The following is a 15,199-nucleotide window of genomic DNA, read 5'->3' on the forward strand; positions in this document are numbered from 1 at the left end:
AGTGTGGTCTGTGTCTGATAAATGATGTTCGCTGTTGTGCGTTCTTCACTGAAGCGTGACTGTGCTTTATTCTGCTTTAATTTTGAGATTTCGATGCTACGTACCACAACCTTGTTCTTATGTCTATCTGTCTGAACCACCCGCCCCTCCCCCAACCCCCCAGTTCCCTGGTGTGAGTCTTGGAGCCAGTCTCGGTCCATGCTGCAGCCATAGTACCGGGCAAAGAAAATTGCTGGTTGACCAGGAAGCCTTCAGTGCTGTAACCTTTGTGCACTTTTCTGTTGACTACATTAAGTTAGCATCGTATGGAGGAAAGAAGCCAGACAGCCCAAGGGAATTCTTTATCATAGAGCTACAAAAAGAGGCTTCTTCCACTCATCCGATTTTTCATACTGTACATCATTAATCTCTTTTGTGTCACGGTATCCGTTTATGTGTTTAAGCTTTATCCAATTAACTTGCGAAGTGTCTCAGTTGAGATGTTGAGAATGCTATATAAAAATAAATTGAATGTGATAGGTTTTTTTTTCCTTGTTGTTGTTTTAAGGCACTTGTGGTAATTGCAGTCCTTAGATACAAAGTCAATTAAATACAATGACTGTTCTTAAAAAAAAAGGAAAGAAAAAAAAAGATTTCTTATGGACCCACTTACAGGAGAAAAAAAATCAAGAAATTAGCAGCATGAAATTTTCAAGTTTTAGTATTAAAATGACAGTACTGATGCAATGATGTGTAGGAGAACCTTAAACACACATTAGATATGGAGCAGTTAAGTTTGAAATATGTGAATTAAATATGAATTGACAAGGATGGATAAAAAATGTTCCAGTTCCTACAGATGTACAATTTATATGGTAAACCAGGATTTTTTTTCTCTGTGCTTACAGCATATTCTCAATAAAGCCTCCTTTCTATTTATTAAGCACCAATAGCGATATGCTCACATCTTCGTCTATGACAGAAGAATGACGTCGTCTATAATAACCGGTGTCCGTGCAACACTGGTTTTCCAATTTTTACTTCAACACTCAAAATGCAAATGTAAATTATTTAATTGCTGCACATCGCTCATCGTAGTAAAGTATCCTGCGAGTCGGAAATACTTCAGGCCTGTAATAATCACATCTGCACCATTCATGGTGAGAAGAGCATTTATCCAGTGAATTGGGGGCTGTTATTCATGGGGGCTGATTCGCCTTCTCATCTTCAATGTGAAGATACTGGTTCACCAAAGCATGCATGCTATAGATATTCTGTGGGTGCCATGACAACTAGAATGGGAGTCAGTCATACAATCATTAAATATCATTAAGCTCCTCAAACAATAGCGCTGCTTCACTGGGAAGCAAACTTTTTATTTTACAGTGACCCTGGAGGTGTGAGCCAGTGCTGAGTCACCCTGCTACCCTTAATTAGTCACTGCGTCTGATACATTCTGTATTTCGCTGAGCCCGTGGAGCTTTCTGTTTGATTCCCACACGAGCTGAAAATTTGCTAAATTCGACGACTGAGATGTTTATTCACGCCTTCCAAGCTGAAATGACCTCCTGACCACCTCAGGCCCTTTTGTGATGCTTCAATACTTTTTATTCACTATTCAGACTGGACCGTGGTTCCTAGTTCTGAGGCTCCAACTGGCAGTGTACAAAGACTCTTTGCTGTACTGCCTTCCATTGGGCCTGACAGGGCCCTAAGGATTGGCATTAATAGCTATGAACGCTTAAAAAAGATCGTTTGATATCACTACAGCAGTGTTTCCCAATCCGGTACTCAGGGAGCCACACACAACCCTCCGTCCCAGCTCCCTACTGAGGGACTGTCTGGCAGAGAACTAGGAGGGAGCAAAAACATGGACTGACTGTAGGTTCCAGAGGACCAGACTGGGAAGCACTGCATCACACAGTGCCAGAGGTCATTTTGAGGTGGCACATTAATCAAAATATAAATATAAGGCATCTAGAAAATGAGGGAATATTTAAGGTACCAAAATGCTGTAACTCTACATAAATTATAATTCAGGCAGAGGTGGAATTATCAAATGCACATTTAATACATCAATTTCTTGCAGTTAAAGGTAACTAACTTACACTAAGTACAAGACCCCCCCAAACTTCTGCATTACTCCTGTACTGAGAGCACATGTTTAGCAACACTATGAGCTCATTCTTCATCAGTATTTCATCAGGGACACAGAGAAACAGTTATGTAATAAATGGAGTTTTTAAATCAAAGTCTGATTTAACTAAAATGTAAAATTGACGGGGGAGGCGGGACTAGTTTCAGTCTAGGGTGGCCACGGCCCCTCAGTGCCCAGAAATTATGATGAACTTCTCTTGTAATATTGAATTGAGGTGTTTTTATCACTGGCCAGCTTGACAAAGTTTGGAATGACTAGCAGGCCGTGTTTACGATCATTTAGGCTCAAGGCCTCTATATCTAAAAACTTAATCACCACACGTTTTCGTTTCAGCTCGTCCTGGAACCGAAACTGAACTCTCCGTTTGCTTGATATCATCACATTTAATTTTATTCCAGTACATCATTTTACAGCTGATGGGCGGGTGCCAATACCTAAGTTTGTCCTTGGAGGGGATTTTTATGCAGTTCATTTCATAGTGGGACATTGCTGGTTTCCATGGAAACCGTGTCAGTTTTAGCCGAGAAGCGTGGCATATTGTACGTCTTAATGGCACCAATACAAATTAGCAAGATGCATGAAGTATTGCAGAAACAACTGAAACACAGTATGATGCGTATTCAAACTGCTCAGGACTACAAAGCTCTTAGAAGATTTCATTTTTTTTATTTTGCTTTTTTTATTTTATTTTTTTAACATGCTCATGTTCAACTGAAATTTGTAGTCCGCATCAAATTTATATTACTTGTTATTTATATTCATATTACATTTATGGGTAGCAGGTGGCACAGAAGCTAAAGAATTGGATTTGTGACCAAAAGTCCATGGTTACATCCTAAGAGCCGCTTCCATGGCAAGGGTTGGTCCAGTAAATCCCAGTCGTATAAATAGACAGGTTTAAAATTAGATCAAGGTATCCAGTAGGCGAATAAATAATGCAATGTAAAATTTAAATTCTGATATTTATTTTAATGGCGCTCCTAAAAAAATTCCCGAGGAGTCCTCCGCGTTACGGCAGTCTGGCGTTTTGCCGTGGCAGCGACCTGCAGGAATTCACCCCCGTGGCCGATGGGAAAGGCGTCCCCACCCGTTAACGGTGCTTGTACTGGTGGGCGTCTCGCGCCCTCGTCGCGTGGGTGTAAAGCCAGGATCAGAGTAGTCCACTTATAACTCCCAGACGACTCCCTACCAGCCAGAGCAAAGCTCCTGTCTGGGATCTCTGGGACCCTGCTCTATTCAGCTAGGAATGAAACGATCTCCATAGGAACCTTAGCAAAACGCTCGCCCGGTGATTCACAATGCTAACTTGCGGATTCTCCTCGCGGGTGTCCATGCCAATGCTACTTGGCCCTGCTGAGTTAAAGACCTGCTCTACTCAGCTGGTCTGAATATATTTATTAAAACACATCCAATGTGTCAAAGCTTGATCGATAGGTGTTGTGCACAAGTAACGAGTCCCAGCGATTGACAGCCCATATCAGCTATCCTGAGTCACTGCTACACTGTGTTACAGTTCATTGTCTGAATTCATGGCTTATTTGGCATTATAAAAGCACCATCTTACATTCAGACAACTAAAACAAAGTTAAAAAGGAGAATTATCACAACATTTTGAGATGAATTTACAGTCCCTAACACAACCAAGGTATGCTGGTCAGCATTTTTGTCATGACCTCCTTAGCTATTGAGTATAGAGAGATATATTAATCCTCTACATATGCAAAACATTTACTGAAATCATGAACGTAAGGAAATTTCCTGGTCACCTTTCCATCTTCCACCTTCTCTTAGTTTCCGTTCGACCTTCTCCTTCCTCGTCTTGATCTTCCTACACCTGCCACCAAGGTCTTACACCTGCCTATGGCTTCATTATAGTGCTGGGTAATTAATTAACGAATCAGAAGATCATACTCAAAAATCAGCTGCATTCCCGGGTCCCTGGGAATCTGCTTTCTTTTTGATCCCTCACCTGACATTTATGACGTGAAATTATAAAAAGAATAAAAAAGATACACTAAAAAAGTCACATTGTATTTTACTTTGTATACATTTTACCAGCTGTGTGACACAGGCACAGGGTTAGCACTGTTGCCTCGTACCCCTGGGATCACGGTTTTGGTCTCCACCCTCGCATACGTGTGTGGAGTTTGCATGTTCACCCCATGTCATCAAGGGTTTCCTTGGGGTCCCCCAGTACCCCCACCCAGCCCAAAAACATTTTGAGGTTAACTGGAGTTACCATGTTGCCCGTAGATACAAACAGTGTTGGGTTGGCGCCCCATCCTGGGTTGTTCCCTGCCTTGTGCCCTGTGATGGGTTGGCGCCCCATCCTGGGTTGTTCCCTGCCTCGTGCCCTGTGATGGGTTGGCGCCCCATCCTGGGTTGTTCCCTGCCTCGTGCCCTGCGATGGGTTGGCGCCCCATCCTGGGTTATTCCCTGCCTTGTGCCCTGTGATGGGTTGGCGCCCCATTCTGGGTTGTTCCCTGCCTTGTGCCCTGCGATGGGTTGGCACCCCATCCTGGGTTGTTCCCTGCCTTGTGCCCTGCGATGGGTTGGCACCCCATCCTGGGTTGTTCCCTGCCTTGTGCCCTGCGATGGGTTGGCGCCCCATCCTGGGTTGTTCCCTGCCTTGTGCCCTGTGATGGGTTGGCACCCCATCCTGGGTTGTTCCCTGCCTTGTGCCCTGTGATGGGTTGGTGCCCCATCCTGGGTTGTTCCCTGCCTTGTGCCCTGTGATGGGTTGGTACCCCATCCTGGGTTGTTCCCTGCCTTGTGCCCTGCGATGGGTTGGCGCCCCATCCTGGGTTGTTCCCTGCCTTGTGCCCTGTGATGGGTTGGTGCCCCATTCTGGGTTGTTCCCTGCCTTGTGCCCTGCGATGGGTTGGCGCCCCATTCTGGGTTGTTCCCTGCCTTGTGCCCTGTGATGGGTTGGTACCCCATCCTGGGCTGTTCCCTGCCTTGTGCCCTGTGATGGGTTGGCGCCCCATTCTGGGTTGTTCCCTGCCTTGTGCCCTGCGATGGGTTGGCGCCCCATTCTGGGTTGTTCCCTGCCTTGTGCCCTGTGATGGGTTGGTACCCCATCCTGGGCTGTTCCCTGCCTTGTGCCCCATTCTGGGTTGTTCCCTGCCTTGTGCCCTGTGATGGGTTGGTGCCCCATTCTGGGTTGTTCCCTGACTTGTGCCCTGCGATGGGTTGGTGCCCCATCCTGGGCTGTTCCCTGCCTTTTGTCCATAGGCTCCACACCCCCCCAAAGGCCTGAAGAGGGCAAGCAATTACAAAAAAATGTATGGATGGATGTTTCATCTGAATGCACTTTGGGGAAAAAAGCAGAAGCTTTGTTCTAAACAGCTTGGAGTTTCCACTGTCTGATACTAAGGGTCCAGCAGCAGAGATACTCAGTGGATTGTGACCAGTTCATTCCCAGGTCTTAGCGCACATATTAAATGCCACCACACTCACTCTGAGGTTGAGTTTTACGTTATTGTATCCTTCTGGTCGCAAGCCATGAGTAAATGATATATCACTATTGTGCACATAATAATCACACGATACCTGCAACATTAATAAATGCCACAAGTCACATTTACAGAAAATGACAGGATAAATTAAGAAGTGGTACATGCAGGTATTTCCCATAATTCCTCAGAGAACAAGCAGTAAAATGTGCTGGTCTTATTATAGCGCTTTGACATTAACACATACAGTGGTACCTCGGTTCTCGAACTTAATCCGTTCAGGTGTTATGCCGAAAAAGGCATCCCTGCCGTAGAATGCATGCCTGTCTCTAAATGACTGATTGGTCGCTGATCTGAAACGAGTTGAGCTACTTTGTCGAGTAAGGCTAGCGTAGTGGTAATCAATAGCCCCAAAAAACCCGTAAAACTCTAACCCTAACCCCCAAAAAACCTCTAAAACCCTAACCCCCAAAACTACCCTAACCCTAACCCTTGAAAAAACACTGACCCCCAAAAAACATTTAAAAGCTCAACTCGTCGGAACACCGGCATGCATTCTAAGGCAGGGATGCCTTTTTCGGCATAACTCCTGACTCCGGATCGAATCCTAAAAAGTTCTAGTTCTGATCGATTTTTTCCCATAAGAAATAATGGAAAACCAATTAATTGGTTCCCGGCCCCCCCAAAATTACACATAATATGTATTTTTTTAGCATTTAAACAAAAAATGAACAGGATAAAACAAGAAGAGCATTTTTTTCTTAATGGCTTCCAAAACGATAAAGATCGTATACCAACATTACCCCTGTCCTGCACCAATCGTCCGCTCCATCCGTGTGCCACGCCCCCTCGTTAACCACGTGTGGGATCCCCATGTGATCAGCTGTTTCTGGTTGTTGTCATTAGTCCTCTGTATTAAGTCCGCGTTTCACTTTGTTTCCCCAGTCCGGTCATTGGGTACGTTCGACTTGCTTACAGCGCTGGCTTAAAGCAACGCATTCTGAATTTCTGATCCTGACGCAATGCATTATGGTTAGATGCATTGTGACCTCTCACCCGGCTGCACAAACTGGAACCGCCTCCGTGACGACACACCTTTGCCCTTATTGGCTGAAGAGTTTAGTTACACGCATGACGTTTGTATCCCAGGCAGTTCCGATGTGTAATCTGCTATTTCTCCCGAATATCACGTAAAGCAGTGAGAACTGGTTTTCAGTTAATTTACCTGGTAAAATAAAGTTTAAATAAATGACATAAATGCTCTAATAGTACACGTAAGTTAGTAGTTTATTTATTGTTAGGTACTGTAATGTTGCGCTGCTTTATTTGGTTAATCGTCCAGTCTGTGAAGAAGGAATTAAAGTAAGATATTGCATTGTAGTCTGTAGATGACAATAAAAACTTTGAATCCGGTCCATTGTTTGTTTTTATTATTACTCTGTATTCGTTAATTTGTTCGTGAATAGCAAACTTCTAGGTTGTAACATTTGTACAACTATTATGTAACTTTTTGGTGAGCAATGGCTAACAAAATGATATAAAGTACAGTGTATTACCTGATACAGTATTTTCAATAAAATAGCATTATCACCAACAAGCGCTGCTACTACAGCAAATGCGAGGCTGCCACAAGCGTTACTTTTTGTTTCCGCTCAGAGACCTGCCGTGCGACTCCTGGTGCGTACAATTTATATTAGGTCAGCGTTCACGGTTCGACTTCTGATATTCAGATCGAGTTCTAGGTCGAACTGGTTTGTTCGACTTTCAAGAAATTCGAGTTCTAGTGAGTTCGAGAACCGAGGTACCACTGTATTTATTTTCTCTTTGTTTATAGCATATGAATGTTGGTGACTGAGCTGGTTTGCTACATTGGTCACTTAACATTAGAGGTCGTCTCAGGTAGTTTTGTTTGCTATTATGGGAGCTGGGAGGAAACTAAAATGTGTGCTGTACTGGGAAGGGTTATACTTCAACATAAATACTTAGTATTTAAAGTGTACTTTAGGTCCCGAAAGTAAAAATCCAGACCAAACTCTTGTTTCAGCCAGCCAGTTAATTGTAACTCTTTATACTCACCTGGTTGATGGAAACAAAATCTTGATGTGGGTTTGTAGTTTCTGGACCTGAATGTCCAACACTGAGTATTTACTCTATTAACAAAATTATAATGAGTGTTAGAAATCAGAGCAGGTTAGAGGAAAATTAGCTGCTTGGAACAGAAGTATTTTCGGAAAGAAAGAATTTTTAAAGAGATTATAAGCCCTCTTGTTACCTGGGGCTAAAGAAAGGGGCATTTTTCAATGTTCTCCTACCCTGACATCTCCAGATATGGACAACGGGCTATGTAAGATTTACGGTGTGAAGCGAATGCTTATAACCTTTTTCCCCATTTTCACACAGTACTTGGTCATACCTTTGCTCTACTCTTCTGGGATTTTATGAATTTAAAACGAGAAAACCCTACAGTGGGTGTGGAAGTGCGGTTGGAACACAGAATTGATATAGCAGGAGGACACGTTCTGGGCGGCGCCCCCATCAAGCACAGGGGAATACGGATGGATGGATGGATTTAAACGCTGGAAACATAGGGCTGATTGATGCACCCCTCACTTGTCAGATAGATGGGTATCATCTCCTCGCTCAGTGGAAGTTCTCAGCAAGCGTCGCCGACATGCTCATCATTCTCACTTAAGATGCCAATATAAAGCCCTTATGAAATGGGCTGATGTACAGGAGACGATCATTAGCCAATTTGGGCGTCACGGGTACCTGGCACACCTCCACAGGAGCCTCCCCAGGAGCCTCCACAGGAGCCTCCCCAGATCGCGCTGCAACTCATTTTCCAGAATCTGTTACCTTCTCTCTCTCACAAACGCTGAAACTATCAGCGCTTGAAAAGAAAGATGTGGGTGCTGGGCTTTTTTTGAAGAAAAAAAAAATGAAAAAGACTGTAGGACACGGCAGGTTCATAACTGCTCTGCAGTTTCTTCACCCGACACCGAGGTTTTAACTGGATTTGTTCCCTTCCAGGCCAGACCACGTCATATACTCACTGACACTAAGCGATTTTGCACCGAGGAACAATATTTATAGTAAGTCACCCTACTGGGCTAAAGTGATTTTCAATTAATCCAACCCCGTTCGTTATCTGTCTTAACTATGTCTTACTGCCATTTTCACCACGTCACTGTCACCAACTTGAAATCTCCCACTTTTTCTGCCAGCGTGTTCTGCCAAGTCACTTAATCCAGTGCCGTTTACATACTTTATCGCTTTACCTGCTTATAAAATCCTTTCCTTCCAGCAGCGCCGCCCCCCCCCCCACCACAGTGTAACCCCCCCTTGCTTCCCAGGGCCATACCTACCTGCCTCCACCTCTCCTAGAGGGTTCTGTTGCTATGTTAACCCCCCCGGCCTGCCTCCGATCCCCCGATTCGCTTAGTATTCCAGCCCGGGCTCGGCCAGAAAAAGGATGGCACAGGGTCAGCGGCTTCCAGAGAAAGGCACGCCGTCAGGTCGAGGGCCAGAACCATTTGCGATTCAATTAAAGGCGAGTCAGACACTTAGTCTACCCGGTGTGTTGCTTCACCCTCTCTCCGTTTTCTGATTAAATCAGCTCCGGCTATTTAAGCCGGGTCGACGTGATGCGCGTGACTTTAGGGGTCACGTACATGTAGACACAGACTTAGAGCGCGCCAGCTGTGCAGTGTGTGAACCTCGGCTAACGAAAGCCGTGACACTTAGTACCGACTGCTACTGCGCCATGTTTTCTCCAATGCTCTGCTTAGATGTGGATGTTCTCCACTCAGAAAACGCTCTGTTGAGCAAGCAGTGGGAGACAGACTGGGGGTAGGAATGCTGCATCTTCCTCCGCACACAAGCGCCGACACCCCCACAGACGAAGGTCAGCGAGAGACTTGCGTCTTTATGGGTAATATCTCTTCACGGCAACTGTTCATCATTTCCACGGGAACCAGTCCACTGTGGTAACCTGGCAGTGTTTATATTATGCAAGGCTCTTTAATAAGGCAATAGATCCCAGGAGACAATAGGGATTAAATGCTCAATGAATCCACATCCACTCAAGCATTATATGAAGCATGAATATGCAAAGCATCCTGTAAAAATGGAAAAGAAATGACAGTGGCTGACTGGGGAAGGTCTCAGTCATCTCCCACATCACCCCTTAAAGCCAGCCTGGGCTATCATGGAGAATACAACCTTTTGTGTTTTTACAATACGGTCGCTGTCTGACATTTCACACTACATTGTCAGAATCCCCAAATGAAACTACGACATTCTTTTTTACCTCCCATTTATCATTAAAAGTATTGTTATTTATGTATTTGCTGCTAGATCTTAGCCAGTATAATTATTGCACACTATGTTTTTGCTGTCTTACTTTTTGTTTATATACTATATTTGTTCATATGCACTATGCATATAAATCTTTCTCACCCAGCACCCATATTTATACACTGTGCGCCCCCCCCAGGTCTTAGGGGGCTATTTCATGCCACTGTACACCTGTATATGGATGGTATGACAATAAAGCTCACTATAAATAAAGCTATCACATTATTTTTTTTAATTCACGCCATTTGCAAACATTTTCCCTAATGATGTTTACTGTAAGTTTAACATTATAGGGTAAAGCTAGCACTTTAGCTGGTAGGGTTGCATGCTTGATTCCCAGTCCTGGCCGTGTCTGTGTGTGAAGGTTGTACGTCTTCATCCTTGTTAAACAGGTTTCCTCTCATGGTCAAAACAAACACTTAGGCAAATCACTGTGTAGATTTCCTATGGTGTGTGAGTCAATGCCCTGTGATGGACTGACATCCCATCTAGGGTGTCCCTTGTCTCATCCCCTGTGCTTCGTGCGACAGCTTCCAGGTCCACACTGACCCCATCCGGGAAAATCAGAATGAAAAAGAGATGAAAACGGAATGACTGATACCGTTCGATATACTGGCAGATTGTCTTTCTGTTGCCATTTCTTCATTACTTGGCAGTCATTATATTTTTAGCCAGTGCCTAGCACACAATTAACAATGTTTCTTCCCAAACAAATATTGCATCCAGAGCCCACGCCAATGTTTCCCTGCCAGCCGACACGCATATTATCGCACATAAAATAGCGAGACCAGAGGAGTGCTGGCGTCTGTCTCGGCCTGACAGAGACACAGTTCTCAGTGCCGCACACAAAGCCAACCTTGTTCTTTAAATGAACAATAAGTAATAAAAAAAAAATCATGGCGAATTGTCTGTCATGGTTTTTATTTTTTGTTCCCGCCACTGGCAGACCTCTTGGGTGAGGTCAGATTTCATCCAGGGGGTATGTGCAGATCTGACTGTGCTCCATCACAAGCCTCCCAAAATGTCACAGCAACGTGCCCCCTCACAATGAAGGGTGCCCTTTCCGGCTTCACCCTTAAAAAAAAACGCAGATGGAGGGGGAGGAGTAGAGGTTCCGTTTCTCCAGTTAGCCTCCGCTAACCGTGGCCTGCTTTGTGTCTCCCTTTTCCTTTCATTATAAACATGCTAAAAACACTTCTTTCTTTTTTTTAATCCTTAGGCATCCATTCACTTCACAGCACTGTGGTCACAGTGAGCCTGGACCCTATCCCAGGACGGACCGGGCACAGGGCAGAAGACACCTTGGATGGGATAAGCAGAGATAAGCCAGGTTATAATAAGCACAGAACAACTTATGATAAATGTTAAACACAAAAACAATAAAGACCTTTAACACTACAAATGAATATTTATGTAAAAATAATCTTCCATAAGATAAATATTTTAGTTGTAACAGCAGTACAGTTGGGGCAGCACAGTGTTGCAGTGGTCAGCACTGTTGCCTCACACCACTAGGACCTCGGTTCAAGTCTCTACCCAGCTTCTATGTGTGTGGAGTTCCTAAGTGCTCCCCGTGTCATTGTGGGGTTTCCTTCGGGGGGTTTTCCTTCGGGGGGGTTTCCTTCGGGGAGTCCCCACCCCCACCCACCACCATCCAAAAACATGCAGAGGCTGACTGAAGTTACCAAATTATCCACAGAGGCGCTTGTGGGCAGTGGTGGCTTAATGGTTAGGGATGTGCACTTATAACTGAAAGATTGCAGGTTCAAATCCCTGCCCAGCAAGCCACCACTGAGGTACCCAGAGCAAGGTACCGCCCCCAAGCACTGAATTAGCTGCCCCCTGCTATGTCATGATGACACATATGGGTTAAATGCAGAGGACACACTTTGTTGTTGTGCACTGTGGTGTGTCAACAATGACAATTAATCACTAAATTCAATTTCTTGTGTGCCCTGTGATGGGTTGGTGCCCCATCTTGGGTTGTTCTCCACCATATGCCTATAGACTCTGGACCCCTGTGACCCTGAATAGCAGTTACTTAAAATGGATAATAGTACAGTATGAGTGTATTAAAGTATGCCATCTGACTGCTGGTCATGCATTATTGAACATCAGTGTGAATGCTCTTATGAAAATAATTGGGTCAACATTTGTTTTGTGTTTACTGATAAATATTTTCATATCTGAGGCTCATCGAATCAAAATCAAACATTAGAAAACGTTTATGTCATATGTCATATGCATTTCCGGTGTGCACGCAGATGTTGTGGAAAGGTCTTGAGTGCCATCTAGTGTTTAATACTTGAAATTACAACAAAGGTTACCCATTTGTTCTCAGTTTGAATTACTTGAGGTTTTAGGTCAGAAGTACAATCAGATAGCCTTATATATTGTTTTATTAAAACGCTTTTAGAGTAGTAATTGGAATTTTATTTATTTACTTTGTATATAACAGAATCTAAAATAATGAGAATTTTTAAAAAAATCCCATATATTTGCATCCCAGATCTGATTTGGAAAAATTCAAATGACATGCATTTTTTAATATATAGATTTCTTCCACATATGATGTGGTTTTTGCAGTTCCACTTTCCAGCTGTTGTTTCTTACCTGCGTCAGTTTGTGGCATGTGGCTTTACACGCTTCATTAGCACGACGGAGGGTGAGTTTAAGCAAGGAACCCGGTGACTGCTCGACTACCAGTGTGCTCATCATCGCCGCCATGAGCACAAAAGCTGCTACAGAAGACGAACAAATCAATCTGGATTCCAGAAAGGGCGAGCCAGCCTACAGCAGGATTCCCACCCCGCCGAATAGCGGAACCATTTTAACTCCCACCTGCCTCGGTAATCCCAAAGCGAACAGGTTCACTGCAGAGTAGCATGATTATTGACAGGATGTCACGCTCCAAACATCTCAAGACAAATAATATGAAAGAAGCTGAAGAGGACCGATAAGCAGGAGGATACCAGAGAGGTATAACCATCCCCAGAAGCCTTCAAAACTTTTGAGCTGCCTCTATATTTGAGCCCTTTTATTTCCATGCATTTATCCGCAAGGTAATTCCTTTGAACTTACTATGCGTCATCTCAGTGCTTACGGCACCTGGTAGCATTCAGAGGACTTTGCATCAGCTGCGTTTTGGCACATGCGGGGCTGGGGGTGGCTTATGGGTAGAGTGACAACGGGACGTTTGTGCCAAAAACCAGAGAAAACTACCGTGGGCCCCAGCAGCACGGTGGAGGCCAGACCTGCTTGGGGATCCACGGCACGAACGTCACACCTTACGTGACGGACTTTACCCTTAGGCACAAGCACAGCACTCGATGGAGGGCTGTTACATAATTACTACTATAATCATGAATTACATCATAATTTGCCATAGGAAACACTTCATGCTACATTTATTTATTTAGCTGATGCTTTTGTCCAAAGCAACATACAAGGGAGAACAAGAGAGGAGGGGCAAATGGCCTCTGGTGCATTTGGGGTTAAGGAGGTAGTGATGACATCACTCTGCCAGCCAGGGGATTCGAACCTTCCAAACATGGGCATGGACCCAAACACCACCACACCCCAAATCAACACAGGGGCGGCCAGTTGCGGTATTTGATTTATGCTCGATGCGTTCACACCTATTGCGTTTCACATACGAGTGTTTGTTCCCCAGATATAACCATAATATCTGTTTCATAGTCTGTTATGTATTAAGACACAAAACAAAAACTACATGCAGACACATGCAATGGTTTTATAGCTACTGAGCATTAAACAAACAAAACAATACATAAAGTACAGTACTGTCAACCAGTTTTGTGACAATCCCAACTCCACTGAGTATATATCATGGGTGAATAAACCACTGTCAATCCAGTAAAACATGGAATTCTTGCCAGTTATCAAATTGGATTTACATTTTTCCTATATTTTTTTCTAAATTAATTCAGAATTACTAGCCACTCTTGGCAATGTTTTTTACAAAGGAACATTTTCCAGAATGGTGTTGGGTTAGGGCAGTGGTTCCCAAACTGGGGGGTGCAGAGGTATTGCGGAGGGGGGGGGCACCAATGGGGTAGCCTCAGGGGCAAATAATCTCTTCACAGACTGGACGATTAAACAGATAAAGCAGCACAACATTACAGTAACTAACAATAAATAAACCACTAACTTACGTGTACTATTAGGGCATTTAAGTAATTTATTTAAACATTATTTTACCAAATTAACTGAAAACCAGTTCTCACTGCTTTACGTGATATTCGGGAGAAATAGCAGATAATGCATCGGAACTTCTTGGGATACAAACGTCATACAAACGTCACGTTCTTCAATCGATAAGGGCAAAGTTGTGTCGTCACGGAGACTGTTCCAGTTTGTGCAGCCGGCTGAGAGGTGCTGTACGATCTGTCTTAAGTCGTCTTGCTCTTGCAAGGTTTCTGTACCATGTGACATGGTGACGCGTGACGACGTTCTGCAGCGCCGGACAATAAAATCTAACAATATCATGAAAAACGAGGTTTAAAATTTTCTACATGAAGTGCAGGGAGACTATCAATTAATGGGTTTGATTTAGTGTTGTTTTGTGCTATAGTATAGGCTGAAACCTGCGGTTACCATTAAAAACAAAATGCGGTAAACGTAAGACAAACTTTAATTTGTGTACGCAAATGAATATTAACAGGAATGTTAAATCTGCATTTGCATAATTTCAAACTTATGCTGGACTTTTATTTTTAATTGATTGCTCTTTCCCCCACAGTGGTGAAATTGCACCATTTGTATTTTGTAATTGCGTTTGTTTCGCTCAATTAGAAAAGGGAGTTGTATTTCAAATAAAGTTTGAATCTGAACCTGTGTAGTTTGAATGGGGGGGGGGGCTCAATAATGTTCCTATCTAGAAAAGGGGGGCCCTGCAGAGAAAGTTTGGGAACCGCTGGGTTAGGGTGCCCTTGCCACTTAAATTCACCAGAGTTCAGACCTTTTCGTTAGAATGCACAAGAATGAGGAACACAGAATCGGAAGTTGGCAAAACAACTGAAACATTCTCAGCTCCGTTTCCACCTTTTGGCTAAACGTCAAAGGGTAAACGAGCGGGCACAGTCAGGATGCAGTCGCCCACGCCAGCGACTGAATGCTGACGTAACGTACATGCTCTGACCTCACGTTGCCAAGGAAACCGAATGCCCCAAACCCTTAGCTTCGGTTCTTCGTTAAGTCATATGCTAGATGGGCTAATGTTAACAGGTAG

General features: G+C 43.9%; 1 long non-coding RNA gene across 3 annotated transcripts in view; it reads left to right on the forward strand.

Annotated features, from left to right (window-relative positions):
* Window positions 1-15,199, forward strand: part of LOC111853569 (uncharacterized) — a 77,047-nt gene that overhangs the window by 30,614 nt on the left and 31,234 nt on the right. For 2 of the 3 annotated variants that reach the window (XR_002840482.2, XR_002840483.2), the window contains exon 5: window positions 11,168-11,342. This is a non-coding gene — a long non-coding RNA (uncharacterized lncRNA). Of the gene's footprint in view, window positions 1-11,167; window positions 11,343-15,199 lie in introns of those variants that run through there. The other variant, XR_011984508.1, reaches the window with a different exon arrangement.

The sequence above is a fragment of the Paramormyrops kingsleyae genome, chromosome 21, assembly GCF_048594095.1.
Source record: "Paramormyrops kingsleyae isolate MSU_618 chromosome 21, PKINGS_0.4, whole genome shotgun sequence".
In the NCBI taxonomy this organism is placed as follows: Eukaryota; Metazoa; Chordata; class Actinopteri; order Osteoglossiformes; family Mormyridae; genus Paramormyrops; species Paramormyrops kingsleyae.